The 21,226-nt window shown below is 39.8% G+C and overlaps 1 protein-coding gene and 1 long non-coding RNA gene across 2 annotated transcripts in view; one reads left to right on the forward strand and one right to left on the reverse strand.

Moving 5' to 3' along the window:
- NCKAP5 (NCK associated protein 5) overlaps positions 1-21,226 on the reverse strand; it is a 338,664-nt gene that overhangs the window by 127,043 nt on the left and 190,395 nt on the right. The gene's annotated exons all lie outside the window — the stretch shown is intronic.
- The window catches only part of LOC123378877, a 37,360-nt gene continuing 20,895 nt past the window's right edge, over positions 4,762-21,226 (forward strand). The window contains exons 1-2 of the long non-coding RNA XR_006582774.1: positions 4,762-5,055; positions 6,428-6,514. This is a non-coding gene — a long non-coding RNA (uncharacterized LOC123378877). The remainder of the gene's footprint in view (positions 5,056-6,427; positions 6,515-21,226) is intronic.

Below are 21,226 nucleotides of genomic sequence, written 5' to 3' on the forward strand. Positions count from 1 at the left end.
CACCAGGCCAGATGGCAGTGAGAGATCCATAGCACTTGCCTCCAGTCTCTCAGTGCCAGAATGTAACTATGCACAAATAGACAAAGAGGCTTTAAGTCTGGTATTGGGTGCAAAGAAATTCAACCAATACTTATATGGGAGGAAATTCACACTTTTCATAGAGCACCAGGCCCTAGTATCAAACTTTCATTTGAAGAAGGGAGTTCCCGTGACAGCTGCGGCACGTGTGCAATGCTTGGCCCTCTTCTTGCAGGTTATATCTATAGCATTGAATTCAAAAGAATAGATGCTCACGCGAACCCAGACGGGCTCCCCCATCGGCCCATGCTAGTTGAAGGGCAACCAGTAACAAAAACAAAATTTATCAAATTTGTAAACTTGTTACACATTGAGTGTGCCCAGTGACTTGTAGTTTATTCAAGCAAGAAACCAAGAGGGATCCCACACGGCTTAGGTTTTTGAAGCCACTCTGAAGGGCTGGAAATATACTGAGAGCCCTAATTTGGCACCCATTTACACTGACAAAGTTGAATTTATGATACATCCAGGAATTCATGTTATTATACCTAGCAAACTGCATATAAGAGTCTTAGAAAAGATCCATGTAAGTCACCTAGGAGGAGTAAAAGTGAAGGCATTTGCCAGAAGTTTTCTATGGTGACCAGGCATTGACTAACAAATAGAGCCACTTGCTAAGGAATATTTATGATGCCAACAGGTACCAGAATGCCTAAACCAGCACCACTATACCCCTCAGAATGGCCCTCCACATCGTGGCAGTGTCTGCATACTGATTTTGCAGGACCATTTTGGGGAATAATATGTCTAGTAGTGGTGGATGCCCATTCCAAATGATCGCATATTTTTTGCATGAAAACCACCACAGCTGCACAGATGGTAGAAAAATCTTTGAATTTTGTTTGCAAGAACTCGACTCAGGAATAAGTTGTGAGTGACAACCAGGGCCGGCTCCAGACCCCAGCGCGGCAAGCACGTGCGTGGGGCGGCCCTTTCCTGGGGGGGCGGCAGGCTGGGCCGGCGGACCTGCCGCAGTCATGCCTGCGGGAGGTCCACCGGAGCCGCGGGAGCAGCGGACCTCCTGCGGGCATGACTGCGGAGGGGGCGTTCGCTGGTCCCGCGTCTCGGCTGGACCTCCCGCAGGCAAACCATCCGCAGCTGTGGGAGGTCCAGCCGAGCCGCGCGACCAGCGGACCCTCCGCAGTCATGCCCGCGGGAGGTCCGCTGCTCCCGCGGCTCCGGGGCGCCTCCCGTGCATGACTGCTTGGGGCGGCCAAAAAGGAAGAGCCGCCCCTGGTGACAACAGCCTTCAGTTAAGTTCAGAAGAGTTTCAGTCATTCATGAAGAAAAATGGTGTTAGACATGTTACCTCAGCACCATGCCACCGAGCCACAAATGGCTTGGTTGAAAGACTTGTACAAACTTCTATACAAGCTCTGTGATCCATAAAAGATGAGAAGGGGTCATTACAGCAGAAGTTGGCATGCTTCTTACTAGCATATCAAAATGCATAACATGCCATGATGAACCAAACGTCTGAAATTCTGTTTCTGGACTGAAATCTCAGGTCATGCTTGGACTTATTAAAGATCTAGGCCTAGAAGTCAGAAATAGTCAAATAAGTTAAGCTATGGAGAGAGTGCACCTTGTAAGCTACAAATGGATCAAGCAGGGTGGGTGCATGATTATCAGAGACCAGTACATGGATTGCAGCAATGGTTAGCACACAAATGAGTACTTTGTCCTACAGAGTACAAGTGGCACCCAATGTGTTTTGGCACTGCCACATTGACCCACTACAAGATTTGGGGGTGACTCCATGACTGAGAAAAGAAGCAAAACTTGAGGATCCATCAATTGTTCTGACACTGGTGTCCCAACTTGAAGCAATAACATTATACCAGAAAACAGCTGCATTGAACCATCAGCATCATCTGAGGAAACATCCAATTCAGACATTACTGTGGACACACCACTTCTTCAGGGAAATGTTCAAAATGTTGGCAGATGCTAACCACAGAGAAAATACAAACAACCTAAAAGATCTGACTTGTAACTGAACCTTTGGTTGTTCCCCTACAAATACTTCTGAAGGTTTTGGGCCCATTTGATTTCAGGGAGAGGATAGATAGGATATATTTGAATGCATTGAGCAGCGTTGAATCTGTTCATGTGAATTTGCAATTATAGTTTTATTTTTGAGTCAGTACTCACCAGCATGAATAGGTATTTTACAATCTTGCCCTAAAATAGTAAGCTTGAAAAAAATATATGATACAGATTGCTCCCATGTCCAGATGCCTAGAAGATCTGCTAACAATATATGGTCATATAGTAAACACACAACTACAAAATATCAAAACTGAGCCCTACATTTCTATCAGTCTGTCTTATTTTGACTGCTGTGATGTAGTAATAAAATGGAAACTGAATCTAAAACTGCTTATGTTTTATTGCCTAATATATGACTTCAGCAAGCTATTCCTTGATGAATACACTGCCAAAATTAGGAAATCTGAGCGTGACAGCATTAATAATAAATAGTGCGTTTTTCCTCTTTGCCTGCCACAGTGGAAATATCTGTATAATACAAACTTTTTCACACCAGTGGCTTTGAATGTGTACAGAAAGGATGTAATCCAGCCTATGCTAGCTTGCTTCTTGATTGCTGAGAAAATCATGCCCATTTGGTATTTTTGTAATGAGGCCTGAGCAAGGAAGGGAACACTTCACAGACTTCATTTAGGACCCTGGTGCCAATCCCTGTAAGGTTGACAGACCTATACTTTATACAGTATGTCACCCCATATTGCAACAGAACACTTACAGTAAACCACAATCACCTCCATAATATTTACATATATATAAACTTGGGAATAGAGTTTGTAGTCTTAAAAAAAAACATTTTTCTTTCAAACCAATGTGCTTTTTCTCTTTGGAAGAACAGAATGATAGAGAATTGTGGAAGTCTTTCACCACTCTTATCACCCAGACTTTTTACTTCATGGTGCTGGGAATCCTAATGAACCTTGTTTCCTCTACCCCCAAGAATTCAGATTCCAGACATCTTCTGATTGGGAAAGGCTTGTGGGATTCGCATGGAGTTAAGCAGCATCACTCCTTATAATTATTTGAAAAGGTGGCTGTTAAGCAAAAGAGGTACTCTGAGAAACTCTGTATATTGTGCCTCTATTACACATTTTTTGTGGGGGTGGAAAGTGGGAGGACAGTATACTCCAAGCTGTATGTATACCAAGCTAAGTTGCTATAGCAAGCTGATGACCTCTATAGAATGAAAACTAAGTCATGTTTACTAACCCTCAGAGGCATAATAAAGAAATATAAGTTCCACACCTGACATAACCTAGGAGATGAGTCCATAAATCAAAAGGAAGAAAGCTGGAAGATAATTGATGACGGCACTTTCTTAAGTATCAATTGTCTGGTTTCTGCAGTCATCCTGGTTTTAGATACAGTTGTACTTTTATTCTAATGGATCTGTGCACATCTTTTTTCTTCTGTGTTTTCTTATGTCCCATTACACACACGGAACATAACAACTAAACAAAACAACCTAAAAGGCAAAGCAGTCTAAGCGTGGTAAACAGTCCCAAGGACCAGAGATATGTATGGTCTGTCACTAGTGTTTCAGTAGCTCAGATTGTGGGTAAGCATTTCTCTGCTAGGGTCTCAGCCCTCATCATATAGTATCATTCAGTCAGCTGAAGACATGTTGCAACAGAAAGCTTGCCATTAGATGAGTCATTACATACTGCTTCGCATGCTATTAAGGCACTATAAGATCCTGCTGATGCCAAGATAGAGGCTTATGCGCTTCATATCTTCAAATTGGAATAAAAGGTTTCTACTGTAGAAGAGACTCTCCAAACAGTTAGTGGGAAATATAACATTTTAAATCAGTAACTGGATAATGCTAAGCAGTGTTCAGCTGCCTTAATTAGAGACAACTTTGTTCTAAACCATAAGACTGAATTTATGGAAAATCAATTAGAAACTGAAAACTTAAGATTACTTTGTATAAAATAGGGGTTTTCTGGCATGGACACCATCGCCAAAATACAGTCATTACTAGAGACTTATTCGTTTCTTAGTTTGATCCACTTTTCAGGGTGGAAAAGGCAGATTATATCTCCAGCAAAGCTATAAATATTTTCAGGACATCAGAGCTGGGATAAAAATATTTCCCACCCCCACCCCCACCCCAGCAAGGGTCTTATGAAACATATGAATTAGTTCATGATACATACTTTGAGATCTGCAGAAGAAAAGTGTGACACAGTATACCGATTGGAGAAAGTCTTCAACACTTTTACAAATATGATGGAAGAAAAAAAAACCACTGAATTTTCCCCCAAAAGACTGATTTTCTTTCAAGAACCAATTATTGCAGAGTCAAGATATGAAACAAAGGGATATGGAGGGCAGGATAGCAGACGTATTTGGCACTGAGGGGGAAGGAAATGAGGGTTTAAAGGTCATATGTCAAGTTAGCAACTCAAAATTCTTTGAAGGTATCATTGATAAAGGTCAAGGGGAACAGAGTTATGACAGTGAACTTTAAAAACACTGACAGAATGCTAGAACACTGGTTACTCTGTGCATTTCCTTGTTATTCATACTAAACCAGTAGTCCCTTTATAGAAAGGTTTATTGATTTACACAGACACTCATTTGTCATACCCTGTATAGTACATTAAGAGCTGCCCAAGTACTTCAAATGAACTCAGCAATTTTTTTCATGTTTTTAATCTATGATTTCATACATTTTGTGCTCATAGGTGTATAGATTCCACCATTTATAGCTATCCAGAAAGGGATGGTTTGAATGTAGGAAGAAGTTTGTAGACTGTGTTGATGGAGGTAATGGTGCCTGGATCCCTTATGTCCTTTGGGGTTTTTTCTAAGCTACTGCTCTAGAAGGAGACAGCCACCTCCATGCCTTTGACCCTGGTGAACTGTTTACCTTCATCTTTTTCTGCATGTCTTGACAAGACAGAGACAACGTACCTTTTGAAAGTAAGTAATTACATAAAAGTTTTACTGGCATAGTTATGTTGGTTAGGGGTGTGATATTTGTAATGATAAAACTATTCTAGTAAAAGCCCTAATGTAGATGTAGTTACACCACTATAAAACTGTTTATACTGGTATAACTTTTGCTGGTTCCATGTTTCCTTTTATATTGATATAACTGCTTCACCAGTAGGAGTTATACTGCTATAACTGCATCTCCAGAGTGTCATTTAACCAATACAATTCTTTCTTGTCCTTCAGTCCAGCCTCATTCACCATGCAGCTTCCAACTTCTGCAACAAATGAGGCAGGGGTCCTACATTCAGCAGCTTCATTCATGACATGGCCTTGAGTCATTGCGTAAGCACTGTTCATCCTATGACTTGAATGAAGCAGGAGTCCGGCAGAAACAACAGTATGCGTCCATGTAATTAAATACTACTATAATACATATGCACAAAGAGATCAAACTGAGGTTGCAAAGACAATATTAACACTGGTATTTCCTTACGTTTGAGTGCTTGACTGTGCAAACTTAACATTCTTTTACTGTCTCTTACCGTTCCCCCACAGCCCATCTGGGCTCAGCCCTACATCTATTAGCTCCCCACTGCCTGCCTCTGCCCCCCATCAGCTCCATACCGCAACCTCTCTGCCTATATCAACCCCCCCCTCCCATGGGCTGATCCTCCCCACCCCCACCCCCAGCTCTATCATCCCCCTCTGCATTCAAGTCAGGTTACTTCCTCCTTCCCTGCCACACTCTCTGGGTGTCAGCAACAGGAACATTGAGATGACAGCAGAGACAGTCTCCTGGCTTTCCCTTCATTTGCTTGGTGCCACAATGGCCCTTGGGAAAGTTCTGCTCTGCCCTTACATCTCTGGGTGTAACAGTCTGTACCCCTGTATTCACCCCTTACACACTAGTATAATAATCTTTGTACAAGTATGGCTTGTGAGATATCATTTGAAAACTCAACTTGCTGGTCAATGTTGTCCTGATAAAACATGTGTGGCAACATTGTGTAAGGTAAAGTTATAAGATTCCATTGTACAGTGTTACTAAGACATATTCCAATTCTGGGGAGAGGCCGAACCAGTTCCTCAGAGACGAAAGACTAGCTGACACATCAGCCTAGTGTCAACAGGACAAATGGGCCATCACCTGCTTAAGTGGTTATTCATTGGCAGGAAAAAGGACATGGGCGAAAAAATCTACATCTTGAAAAGAAATAGCTTGGGGTTCCCATCCACATAGACTTTTTGTCTCCTGAACCTCAACTAGAAATGCTTCTCAAAGAAGGGAAAGAACTGTAACAGGGGAGGGTAGATGCCCCAAATCATTCCTCCCTTTCTCTCTACCTATGTCATCCAGAACACCTGAAGAACAAAGGAAGCAGCATTCAACTGGATGAGGGATCCTGACTGAAAGAAGTTCAGCCAGTAGGACTGCTGAACCATGGTAAAAGAGACCTTGCTTTGAATTCACTCTAGTATGCATTTTACTTCTATTTTTCTTATAACCAATTCTGACTTTTATGTCTCATTACTTAGTCACTTAATATCTATCCCTTTGTAGTTATTAAACTTGTTCTATTGTTTTAGCTAAACCAGTATGTTGACATTGAAGTGTTTAGGAAACTCCATTTGGGATAACAGGACGAGTGCATATCATTTTCTATTAATAAAATGACAGACTTTATATTAGCTTGTATTGTCCAAGAGAGGGCTGGGCAGTACAAGACACACATTTCTGGGGAAAGTGTGGGACTGGGAGTTTTTTTTGGTGTTGCTCTGTAGTGTAATTCAAGAGTGGCTGGCTACAGCACTCATACAATATAACTATGAATACAGTAATATAATACTACATGCTGGAAGCTGTGTGAGAGCAGACCAGGAATGTTAGCTCTCATCATGAAGCAGTGTAAAAGGCACCCCAGGTTAGAGACGTGAGGGGACACAGCTGTTCATCAGTCCAGATTTTACCTTGGTTATGTCACATTGTGACACAGCATGATCAGTCACAATGTGTAGATGGCACATCTACAGTCCAGTCACATACAAGAGCTGTGAGGGAATGGAGCATGCTCAGTACAAACAGAATCTTCAGAGCATTTAGCTGCCGAACTCTAACAAGAGATTTTACTGTGTGAATACGTGACTTTTTAATGGCTCATAACTTGGCCAAATTTGTTTTTGCCCACATGCAAACAGCAAAATGTGCATCCTTCCTTCCATATTTCAAGTCCCTGCTCCAAAGTATGGAGGTACTAGAACTTCTGAGCTAAATTCTCTTAAAATTTGGCAAAACTATAAACAACTGAAAATAGGATTTTATAATGGGAAGAGTTGTAAGTATTGCTACCTGCTCAACCTATAATCAAAGAACTTGTTAGACCTTAGTATGGGTGGGCTTCTCTCTATTATGCTCATATTTTCTGAACTTCCATGCTAATAGTCAGCATTACTAGTTTTTAAATGTTACAAAATACGATACAAAATAAAGCAGTGCTAGAGTAAGCAACCAACAGTTTTCACTTAAGTTCTCTGAAAAATCCACTCAATGTGCAGCGGCAGTCAAAAAAGCAAACAGAATGTAGGAATCATGAAGAAAGGGATAGATAATAAGACAGAAAATATCATATTGCCTCTATATAAATCTATGGTTTGCCCACACCTTGAATACTGCATCTCAAAAAAGGTCTATTGGAACTGGAAAAGGTTCAGAAAAGGGCAACAAAAATGATTACGGGTATAGAATGGCTTCCGTATGAGGAGAGATTAATAAGACTGGGACTTTTCAGCTTGGAAAAGAGGCGACTAAGGGGAGATATGATAGAGGTCTATAAAATCATGAGTGGTATAGAGAAAGTAAATAAGGAAGTGTTATTTACTCCTTCTCATAATACAAGAACAAGGGGCCACCAAATGAAATTGATAGGTAGCGGGTTTAAAACAAACAAAATATTTTTTCATGCAACGCACTGTCAACCTCTGGAACTCCTTGCCAGAGGGTGTTGTGAAGGCCAATACTATAACAGGGTTCAAAAGGGAGCTAGATAGATTCATGGAAGATAGGTCCATCAATGGGTATTATCCAGGATGGGCAGGAATGGTGTCCCTAGCCTCTGTTTTCCAGAAGCTGGGATTGGGTGACAGGGCATGGATCACTTGAAGATAACCTGTGTGTTCATTCCGTTTGGGGCACCTGCCATTGGCCACTGTCAGAGGAAAGAATACTGGGCTAGATGGACCTTTGGTTTGACCCAGTATGGCCGTTCTTATGTTCTAAGTTTTCTCTAAGATGCGCGGCTGCCCAGCAGTCTATCAAGTGCCGTGCACTTCAGGTGCCCCTCCCCTCACTGCCGCACGGCTCCTGCCCTCCACCTTGGAGCCCCTGGCCAGCAGCTCCCGGGAGCCTCCTTCTTGCTGTTCAGCATGGGGGAGGGGGGCTCTGATATCAGGGTGTCCACCTCCCCACGCCCATGTACCCCATCTCCATGGGGGGAGAGGGAAACACAACAGAGCTCAGGAATGGGACGGAGCTTGCTGGCGGCTACTACTGTGTCTGAACAAACAGGCTTCAAAGTGGTGAGTGCCAATCTATTTAAAGAGGCAGCATACTTTAAGGGGCAGCATGTGTCTCTTTCTCTCTCTGTCTCTCTCTCTCTCTCTCTCACACACACACACACACACACACAGTGTGTGTCTGTCTCTCACACACACACAGTGTATCCCTGTCTCACACACACGCTCTTTCACACTCACCTCCCAACACATACTTTTATTATTGTTGTTGTTTCTTCTCGATACTTCCTGCAATGCACATATATTCTCTGTAATTTAATTCCTTCGAAGTGCTATTATTTTAGTTTTTTGACTGGTCTACGCATTTAATAATTTTTATTTCTCTCTTATGCTTAAATTTAATTCTTTGAGTAGTGAGTTCTAAAATGCCTAACCTGTTCTGGCTGGAGAAATTATCCCTATGGTAACTTTTTAAAAATATATATTATATCTAGGTTTTTTGTTTCTTCTGGTGCCACTCATCTGCACATACCTCAATATTGGTTCACATAACAAAATTCATTCTGCATATGGAAGAAAAAAACTAGAGGGAACATTGGTTTTCACATAGACTTTTTTCCTCCTAGGTTGAATGTTACTCTACAAGGTAAAATGGGGCTCTCCTCTCTTTCCTTGTCAACAACAGCAATATGACAGTGTTACAGCTCTGTATCTGATGTGTGCTAAAAAAAGTCAGGAAATAACTTTCTTTTATTAAGCCAATTTTAACTGCTTCCCACAGCATCCAGTTACCGTATCTTAGAGCAGAGTGATGTGAGATGCAAACTAATAAACAAGCTCAATTGCATATGTGCACATTATTTGCAACCTAAACTTTAGCTTTCAAAAATTGTGTGGATTTAGTGCTGGAGAAAGACTGGAGTAAGGAAGTTACCCATTTATCCACAATCCAGCAAGAGAACAGGGGAAGTTGTTACCCTCATGCATTGCCCTGCCAATATGCCTCCACTGAGCTATAGTGGACTGCCCTAAGTGCCAACAAAGGCAGCATGTAGTTCTAACTCTCTCTGCTGAGTCTCAGTCTCTGATTGCTACTGAGAATAACAAATGATGTTTGACTTAAATGATGAAGTCAAGTTACCCCACTCATTCACCTGTTAGCAAAAAAGAAAAAAAAAACAGGCAGAACTCAGACTTCAACTGGGCTTCTTAAAATGCCCCAGGAAAATTAGATACATTTTTTATTTTCTGGTTAAAGTCTGAGTTCTGCCTTGTTTTGTCATTATTAATTTCTTTTTGCGAACTGGTGAATGAGTTGGATAACTTGACTTTTAACATTCAAATCTACTTATGTTGGATAAACAATTGACCTTCACAAGGCTAAGCCAAACAAACCCAAACTATCTTAGGTTCACACATTTTACTAGAGAGGAGGCTGCTTCTTAAATATAAAATATAAATCCAATTTTTCCGGGGCTTTGCAAACTATCTTTGCTGAGCTTTCTTAGGATTTTCCAAGAGAAGCTATGGCCCGATATTTTTAACTGGCTCAAGAATCATAATATTCTTCGTTCTTATTTCTGTTGACTGTATGGTAGTTAAGAACAACAAGACTTTAAAACCTTCAACATTTTCCCTCCTGATACCATAGAAATGTTTGGAGCTGACATTTTAACAGAAGCTTAGGAACAGGCTCTAGCAAAACAGAATGAACTATAACTCAAGACTTATCTTCCAGCAAATAAATAGCCAGGCTATAAACAAATATATCAGTAATAGTTATTTTTTTAGCAAATTCTGGTGAATGGAAAAATTCAGCATCTTTGACATATACTGTTTGTAAATACATAGAGTATAATGTATTTACAATATAATCACACATACAAACGTATGTAGGATACAATTATGTCTCTCTATATGACAGATGTAAAGGATGCCACTATTCCATAATTTTTTGACTTGGTCAAACTGTATACTTTTGGAGAAAAGAACAGTGACAATACATTGGACAAACCGACAGTGCTGTAAATCATGTGTGTTGTCTCTAGGGGTCACAGATCTAACAAAATCTCAAAGCTCTGACATTGCCTAAAGAGAGGGGTCACTGCTAGTGAGGGGAAAAGTTGTAGCCAAATCTGAGAGAATGTTTTCCCACTAACTTCAGCACCACCACCCCACAGTATTACCGCATATGCTTCTTGTTCTATTCCCGACATGATGCTAGAGGCCAAACCACAAATGCAGGGCAGAAGTCTGAATGCTCCTGCAAGGGAACATTTGTGCATGTCACCCCAAAAAGGCAATCATAATTACTGGTGTATCTTTGCTTTCTTATATTCAAACTCTTGGGTTTGGCAATCTGACTCTTTGCAAATTGTGAAGCACCTCCCCAATCTCTGCTGTGTTTCATCTCCTTGTACAATCCTGTAAATGAGCTGATTCCATAATGACTCTCTCTCCACTTGGTATCCAACAGAGCATCTCATCTTGGTGTATTTATTTTGCTTCTCCTACCTAGTATTAAATATTTGCATCTTTCTCAAAGAAATAAAAATCAATCCGTTCTGCAGTACTGAAATTGTAATTATTATGAACTAATGAAAGGCCATAAATAAGAAATGCAACCCTAATGCCAATGTGACATCTTTAAGAACATTTTCTCTCTCTCTCTTCCCCTCCTCCCCCCACACACTTGCATATTATATTAAATATACATAAACACAAATTCACGGAATTCACTTCACTCACCAATGAAATGGATTTTTTTGTCATTTTGGTTTTACAGGCTTGTTTATTTGTTTGTCTAGTTGCATTTCCTTAGAGGTTTTTAAGGTCAGACTTGACAAAGCCCTGGCTTTGGGAGCAGCGTGGCTTCTCAGCAGGCCTGTCTCACTATCTGAGGCAGGGCAGCCTTCTCCCTGTTCACTGCCCCTTCCAGTGATAGGTTTTCCCTTTTAAGCTCCCCGCTCTCCAGGCAAGACAAGCCTTGCAGGTGCACCTTGGTAGTGCAGGACAGGCCCATAGGCGCTCGATACTCTCCTCTATGTGCTCCTTTACGTACCTCACCTCTCAATCTGGAGAAGCCACACTGGGGCCGTTTGTTGCCATCCCTGATCTCCCATGAAAAGAAATCAGTGTTATGGTCCCTTCCCGCCTAGTTCTGTACTCTGAAACAGTAGGGTTGTAGCACAAGGTACCATCTCATGATATGTGGGTTTGTGTCTTTCATGGTTTTCAAGGCTTGTCTTGCCTGGAGAGCGAGGAGCTTAAAAGGGAAAACCTATCACAGGAAGGGGCAGTGAACAGGGAGAAGGCTGCCCTGCCTCAGATAGTGAGACAGGCCTGCTGAGAAGGAGACAGCAACAAGCCACGCTGCTCCCAAAGCTGCACAACCCAGCCTCAGAGCAACACGCCTCATGAGGAGGGGCTGAAGGTGGACCTTGTGTAGATTAAGCCCAAAGGGCTGACCCAGGAAGACTGCCTGAGTTGTTTTGCCTTGTGTTTGTTTGATTTCCCACGTGCTCCCCTCTCCCACAGGGAAGGAAGGAGAGGGAGAGGACTTTTCTTTTGTTTGCTCCAAGAACCTCTTGGGCACCTGCTGGAGTGGGGGAGAGTACAAGGACCTGCAATGGGGTCTAAAGGGGACTTGTAGGGACCCTTGCCCCCCACGACTCCCCAAATCACAAAAACAAACAAAAACACGTTATATTTTTGTTTATGATATAAAGCTTGATATTTCACCTTGTCCCTCCCAAATTTATTTTTCCCTGTCTGTCTTTTAGCTTAGAAATATGACTATTGTCAAGTCTTCCTCTCCCTGGTTTTGCTGGCTGTGTCACTGGAAGGCCAGAAAATTGGAATAGATGCTTTCTCCATCCTTAATTGAAGAGCTGGGTGTTGAATCTTTAACAGCTATTTTTTCCCCCCAACCAATTATCCAGTGTTTGGAATAAATTGGTATTTTAAAAAAACAAACAAAAAATAAAAAGTCCTTAACATACAAACAGCCTGACCAAATATTCCTTCTTTTCTTAATTGTTCAAATTTCTCATCCTTGGTATGTCTGATGTAACAATCCTCTGAGTTTTCCAGCCATCCATGGAGTTTTCATGGTGGAAGGTGATATACATTCTGGTGTTATGTATAAGTAAAAATAAGCAGGAACTTTTCACCCCCCAAAAAAAATGTTCATGCCTTTTTTAAACATCTTAAAGAAATAAATAGGACACATCTTCCCCTCCCCCCTCCCCACACATTTTTTTTTAATTTGCAAGTTTCCTTTTTAGTTTATTGTCCTTTTGTGTGTGTATATGTGAAAAGGGAATCATCTCTTTTGCTTTTCTATGTTGTACAATAGAAATATTTAAAGTATAGTATGGTGCCATAATGATCACAAAATGATATATTAATTTTTTCATGAAAGCTAAAATCTATTTACCTTCCTTCCCCTACCATGTATAAACTTTGTTTTATTCCATACTTTAAAATTATTGACTTTCATCACAATTTAAGCTATTAATGTCAACTGTTTCACAATTCCTAAAAGAAACTTATAACATGTATTTTTCTATATTTAGCCATACAGAGGTTCCCGAAAGGCAGGGTTAGCTGCAATTTCATTTTATTCAATTCCATAGAAGTGCAGCCATAAGTCAACTGTCCCCAGGGATTTCAAAATGACCTTCTTCTCAAGGATTTCATTTGCTTCCCTCTCCCCTCCAGGTGAGAAGTTAAAAAAACACGACCACATCTCACAACCAAGCATGGCAGGTATTTGGTCCACTGTGCAACAGATATCACACAATGCCACATAATGCAATGAAGTTTTTTCATAGCCAATAGCTAACTTCTCATAAGTGAACCAGCAAAGTATTGTTTACTTGCTGCCAAATGAAATAAAACTCCAGTCACAAACATCTTTCTTTCCCTGAAAGCTTTGAATTTCATCTATTTTTTTTCTTACAGGCACAACACGCAGCAAATAACATCCTGTAAGTCACTCTGTTTACATCATGATACACAATAGGTTAAATTAAAATGAAGTTGCTTTTTCAGTGCAATTTTACTTCACCCATAACAGAACAAAAGCATCTGGAATTTAGTATCTTTTACAATCTGAAGCTGCCTTTTCCCAGGTTGTGCTACCTTCAGAAGGGATGGATGCACTTCGCTGGGTGGTGGTGGCCTTAGAAGTGGTCTATCATGGCAGCACACCATGGTTATTCTAAACCATCCCTGGGGGATGCCTGATGCAGCTGCAACCAGTAGTCTGAGGGTTCTTATTACCAAGGGCTTGCCCGTGTGGAATCATCACCTATGTCAAGGAAACTTCCCATAAACCCAAACTGAAAGATAGGACAAATGGGATAGAAAGCCTTTTTTAAAACATAGAATGGCATTCTTCTGTATAGCTTACAGCCAATTCAGAGGCCTTCTGTGACAAATTATTAAAAAGAGAATTTTCAAAAGCTTTTACAGGGTAAATGTTGTGAATTTACATTCAATGGAAAACAGAAAATGTGCAACACTATCACAAAAAGTGCATAAAAGAAAACCAGCTGTATGTGAAAAGTATATTTTTAGTTGACATACTCATTTTTTGGAATCAGTATAGTACCGCAATAAGTATCTTTATTTATTAGCATGCCCCGTGTTGAAGGACACAATATAAATTTTGGATTGCACATGTGACAGAAACATCCCCAGTTCATGCTGAAATTGTTAGGTACACATGTCCAGGATGCAACTATAGAAAAAAAACAAAACCACTTGACATCTTGTAACTAACCAACATAGTGAGATTCCACATTGTAAAAATCAGCAACAAAGCTTAGGCAAACAACAATTGCTGAAGGATTTTATGACTAATTCCAAAGAATGAGAATGTTCACGGATTTCTCAAACTATCTGTGACTAATTCAAAAACAGAATAAAGAAAATGGAGTGTTTTGAATTATGTGCCTAGCTCTAATCACATATGTTAGGCTAAATTCTGTGAGATACCTCAGTGCTATTTACATTGATTTCACATGTGATGTGCCTATGAGAAGGAGAACAGAATGCAGCCTGTTAACTGATTTATATAACTAACCACAAAACATGGGCAAAATTGAGACTAGTGGTATGTGCAACTCCACTGCAGTCAGTGGAATTACACCCACTTATACCAGGTCCGAATTGATCCCAGGGAAGTCAAATATACAAACATTACTATTGACCATGAGGAAATATTGCTGTTATCTTAATCCCAACTGCTACTCAAGAGCAATATCAATGATTAATTGATTGGCCTAGGGGGGAAATGTGTACAAGAGAATGCAAATAAATCAATGTGTGAAATACTGTGCAATGTAATATATATCTGGGATCGATCATATTACTGCTCACTTAGACAGGCCTGTAACTGGGAAATAGCCCTGCTCACAAGAGGTCACCAGCAGGGCAAATTGGTTGCTTAACAAAATAAATTTTCATCATTTTATGCATATCCTATTTCTCCTGTGGAGGGTAAAAGAGATGCACCAGGGACAGAAAGAATCACTAAAATGAAAAGAGAAATAGTTTGGATAAACAAAGGGGAAGTGAGAGGAAGAGAGAGTCTGTTTCATAAGCAATAAGTGATGCAGCAAAAGAGGCTAAGTTATAGGAAAGACATGATGTAATGATCGTGCATGAAGGCTACGTTACACTGGCCTGTCTGTCTGGTAGGAGCATGGCCCCGGACTGAATTCTCAAGACCCTTGCGTAACAGCAAAGTATGTCATTTCTGAAACCTGACCTTCTTTCTCGAGTTCTACTCATCACACTACCGAGTCAGTGAGTATTTAAGTCAAGTTATTGAAATCAAGGAAGTTTGTCTCAAAACAGAATTGTTATTTTGGCAATATATTCAGCATTATTTTAATGTCTGTCTGATAAATGTATTGGTTTGTCTTAAAATAAATGGGCAATTACTTTTTAAAAATGAAAACAGGATTGATTAAAGAACATGGCAGTGTCCCTAGAGCTTGGATTTATTTTATGGAAATTTAGAGACCTAGCAAAATAATTACTATTGTGATGATGTAGGTTGGATTTAAGGAAGAATTGGCATTGTCTGTTTAAGAAAATGAAGAACATAACTTCCATTGTTCCTATCAGAGATGGTAGTGATTAAAATGTAGTGAAATAAAAAGCAATGACAAAACTCTTCGGGAGCGTGCTAAGCAAGAGGCAATGGGCTTTTGCTGAGAGGAGGGGTTTACTGAGCATGTAAACAAAAGTGGAAAGAGGTCTGGATATTGCTGGGGAGGGAGAACACTGCAACAGAGAACACTGTAGCAGAATGGAGAGCAAACATGCAGGCATGCTTGAACTCTAGAACAGAAAAATTCCATAAGAATGAAAACAGCCTTTGATGAACCTCTAGAGCAGGGGTTCTCAACCTTTTTCTTTCTGAGGCCTCTCCCCCCTCCTCCTCCAACATGCTATAAAACTTCCATGGGCCACTTGTGCCACAACTGTTTTTCTGCATATCCAGTAAAAGCCAGGGCTGTCATTTGAGGGTAGCAGGCAGGGCAATTTCCTGGGGCCTCACAAAACTAAGTTGCTCAGTCTTCGGCTTCAGCCCTGGGTGGCGTGGCTCGGGCTTTAACTTCATCCCCAGGCGGCAGGGCTCTGGCTTCAGCTTTCTGCCCTGGGCCCCAGAGAGTCAAACACTGGCCCTGCTCTCTGGTTTATTTTGGTGGCTCTCCTGAAACCTGCTCATGGCCCCTCAGGAGACCACATACCTCTGTTTGAGAGACGCTACTCTAGAGAAAAGGCAGGGAGAAATTTTTGGAAACCAACCAGGTCAGTTTTTCAGGGAAAACCTCTTCCAACCGATTTCCACATTGCCACAGACTGTTAAGAGAAATGCTAACTGCGCATTTCAAATAGAAGTGCCACAAATGAGCAAGACTGTACTGCTTCAGGAGGCATTGGTGACAAGAGGGTGACAAGAAGTGTTTTGGGAGTGGAATTTCAGGGATGAGTTCAATATAAGGCCAGGATGAAAGATTAGATGTGACTGTTGAAAATACTGTGAGAGTAGAAAGTGCAGGCACAGTCCTCAGAGGTTTAACCTAGGCATGAAGAAGACAACAATTGCAAGGATATGAGGGTAGAGTTAGATTAAGTGAGGGGTTCTAGAGGTACAAAGGTGCTTGGAGAGAAACTGAGGACGATTGTCATTGAGCACTTGTAAATGAGAGAGGCAGGCTTGACTGAGAAGACAGGGGGACTCATTTATTTTGCCTGATTAAGAAGCATGATGGTATTAAATTTTGTGTGCTCTTTAATTTTTGGACATGATGCTCAACTGTCAGACTCAGTTTTTCAGCTAACCCTAAACTGCTGTTGGAATAACCTCATCACAGAATCAGAGGGGTAGCTGTGTTAGTCTGGTTCTGTAGAAGCAGCAAAGAATCCTGTGGCACCTTATAGACTAATAGACGTTTTGCAGCATGAGCTTACGTGGGTGAATACCCACTTCTTCGGATGCAAGACACTTGCAATTAATACATAAACTCCTTGTTATCCCCAGTCAATCCCTCAGCCAGTGCTTCCAAAATAGTCTTTGCTGACTTTAACACTCAGACACTTCATCTGAAATTTTAATGTGAGACAAGATTCTTTTCCAGAAAGAGTAACTATCCAGAAAGAGTTATTTTGCTATGTAAAATTCTGTGATGAGGCATCAAAGAATCCTGTGGCACCTTATAGACTAACAGACGTTTTGCAGCATGAGCTTTCGTGGGTGAAATAAGACACTTGCATCCGAAGAAGTGGGTATTCACCCACGAAAGCTCATGCTGCAAAACGTCTGTTAGTCTATAAGGTGCCACAGGATTCTTTGATGCCTCATCACAGAATTTTACATAGCAAAATAACTAACTTGCAAGACCCCCTTCTTTTTCAGCAGATTGCAGCAAAGTGCAGTAAAAAAACCTAAAAGCTCTTATAGTTACTCTTTCTGGAAAAGAATCTTGTCTCACATTAAAATTTCAGATGAAGTGTCTGAGTGTTAAAGTCAGCAAAGACTATTTTGGAAGCACTGGCTGAGGGATTGACTGGGGATAACAAGGAGTTTATGTATTAATTAAATAGGGAGAGTTGTCACTTTCAATAAATGGGAATTTCCATCTTCTTTTCTGAAATGGTTTTCCAGTTTGGGCCTTGCATGCAGTGTGTATTAATCAGGACAGAAATATGGAGATATTGAATTGCAAAGGTGTATAAGCACCATCACCATATACAATGGAAAGGGAGTGTTATCTCATGTCCTTATGCAGAAAAGGAAGGGACTATGCCCTCTAGATGGCATTATGAACCTGCATATTTCAGATTTTGATGGGTCAGAATGTCAGGCAAACTATTCACCCTTCCACCTATGTAGGAAATTTGTGCACACAAGTCAAAAAGATCAGATGGCTGCTTTTGGTCTCTATGGGATGGAGACAGCTGCTCACTGTTAAAATGCAAAAAGGTTGCTGTCCTGGGAGAAAGCCACTTTCCTGGCCATTTGGTTATTACTCCAGGTGCAATGAGATGAAGAAAGGATGCTCAGAAATCTCAGGACAAAAAGGACTGAGGATCTCCAAGACACCATCTGGGCAGATTCATTAAGGGTAACCACACTTGATAGCATGCCAAGGACTGCTGAGATATCAAAGCATGAAAACAAACACAAATATAACAAATCTCAGGCATTAGAAAAAAATGGGAGAAAATGACTGCAAAAATGGTTGTGTCTTTCTGTAAAATCAAACTCTTCCTTCTACATGCTGTTTAATACCATTGCAAATCTGAATCAGGCAAATATATACTGACAAAATATACATATATTTGATGTGGCTTTTTTGGTTGTACTGCTCAATTGAAAGCAGATATTTGTTGCATAGTACATGCTTGATTTATTCATTCTATTTATAATTTTACATAAATTATTGAAATTATAACTAATCTTAAAGTCTGCATGTACCACACTGACAGGTTAAACTGACTTTTAACAATCAGAATAAATATTTAGGTTTTAACTGCTGTGGACCAACAAAGGACTTTAAAAAACAAGGATGCTGAAACAATGATCTTCTGATTATGCAAATATGTCAAAGGTGTGTGTGTACATATATATATAGATATATATGCGTGTGTGTGTGTGTGTGTGTATGTACATGCCGCTCCCCCCCCAATACCAGGGTCAAGAACATCAATTGACCCAAGTCAGCTAAGGATCTGGGCGTCTAATTTGTGGTGTTCTGCAAGTTTAACAAAAAGAAAATAATTATTTTTTAAAGTTGTGTTACTCTCCTAACCTCATTCATGTTTCATCATCTTCCAAAGCCCATAGAAGAAAATGAATTGAGAGAAATTCTTTTTGCTATGTGAGAATCAAATACCTTGCAATTCTAACTGCTGAAGTAAATTAATGGGATTTCCTCTGCAGCCAACAAAGAATGCTGATGGTATATGGGATTTTCCTATTTAGATCAATTTGACATGAATTCCAGCTACTTATTATTTTAAATCTATGAACTATTTATTATTGGAGACTTGCTTCACTGGATCACAAAATGCATTGCATTAGTATGTAAATTAGAAATGTAGGCCCTGATCCTACAAAACCTCTCTCCTTACTCCATGAGAAGCCTCTTGCAGACTCACTTAATCAATGGTTTGCAGGATCAATCTCAGAATTTATCTAATAGAAATTATATATACATAAAAATAAATTATTATGACTTACTATTTTAAAATTACAAATAAGAGAGTGGTAAACTAAGTGAAAGCACAGAGAGCTTTTTTGGCAATTTTTTCTCTCATTTGAATAGGATATTGCATTTTCAAATTTTTTTTTGTTTGCATTTTTGATTGTTAAGAAGCTAAGTTACATTACTTACTAATGATATGCAGTGAGGTACTCTACACAGAGTGATCCAACGATACTTAAAGTGATTAACAGTGAAATTATAAAAGTCTTTTAAACACTTAAGCAAAAGTACTTGAGATTCAAAATATGAGATTAATTACAACTCAGCAAGGATTCACTACAGAATGGGGTGGAATATGAAATAGTTGTTATGGAAGGTCTGCAAAATGGAAGCCTTTATATTTAGTTATAAACAATTATATTTAGCTGTGTTGCAGACAATACAGAAAATGTAAATCTCTGTTTAAATACAGTTTCCATTGCTTGTATACATTATAACAGGATAAAACATTAGTAGAAAAGTAAAAATAATATTTTAAAGGAACATTCATTGCATATGAAAGGAGCTGAATTGACAGCACTGAAAAATCAAGCCCCATGTCAATTTACCTTGAGTAAATATAACTACATAATAGCATCGGTTATCTGCTTTATCAATGAGCCTTAAGTTTGTGGTAAGAGGATTTAAGTATCTGAAACCAAACCAGAAAGTGAACAAAAACTTCTATTAAAAACTATATTAATTGCATGAGTAGGCTGAACAAGGAGAATTCTGGCTTATGCCAAAATGATCTCCCAGCTTTGTGAGGGAAGGGAATGCAATCACATGGCCACATGAGTCACCTGAACTACAACTACCCTGAGAAATTATGGCAGCATTTTGGAATTTAGATATTTTGGAATTTTAAAATTTGGCATTCAATTTATCTATCACAATTTTCATTTAGTCAAAACCCCTCCAATTTTTTTATCAAAAACAGTTTCAGCAAAAATTTTCTACCAGCCCTCAAGAGCATACCTAAGGCAGTAGTATGCGTTACATGTCACTTCAATCCTTGACCTCTTTTCTGAGTGTAGCAATAAAGGAGCTATTTAGTACTAATTGTGCTTGATAGAGCCATTTGTGAATATGAACGTTTCTTTTCCAGAAGCCAGACTGATACACTTAACTGATTGTTCAACAGTCAATCAATAACATTCAGCTATCCCACAGAGATTGCATTCAGCAGTGACCTAGAGGTGAAGGGATTTACCTATTACTATTATTAACCTATTATATCCCCCAAACTCCCAACATCCCAACTGAAAATAATTGCGCTCAATTTAAAACTACAAGAAAAATAAACTGTGATACTGTATACGGCGTTACTTTTTCCAGACATCAAGAAATCTGGAGATCATGAAAATGCCACTAAGTATGGGCATGGTTTTCATTAAATTCCTTATGCTCCTCAGAGGAGCAAAATAACTTTAATCTGATTAAAATGTCAGTTCTTTCTAAAACAATTTTAAGTTGTAAATATTTAGGACACAGATACACGTGTAGTTCAAACTCATTATAAGGAGTCTTCTGGGAGAGAGGAAGTGTTTTCAATGGTGTCCATATTTGGTGGTGTGCAGTTTCATTTTAACAGTGCTTGGAAAATATATTACCCTTAAACGTGGTTTTATAATAGCTTTGTATCGTTAAGTACATTTTCAATGCCATGTGGGGCACTTCCATCACTCGTTTCTTATTCCCCCCACTTTTTAATATTTAACACATTTTAAAAAGCAGGAAAGGGGTTTGTTTAATTTAAAAATCTGAAGCTAAAAAATACATATCCATAGGTAGATGTATGTCCCCACGTCACCTTGCCCCAGGTGATGGCTATTTATGCATATTTATATTAAGAGACTGTTCCATTTGCGGGGAAG

Source organism: Mauremys mutica, chromosome 10 (genome assembly GCF_020497125.1).
Source record: "Mauremys mutica isolate MM-2020 ecotype Southern chromosome 10, ASM2049712v1, whole genome shotgun sequence".
NCBI lineage: Eukaryota > Metazoa > Chordata > Testudines > Geoemydidae > Mauremys > Mauremys mutica.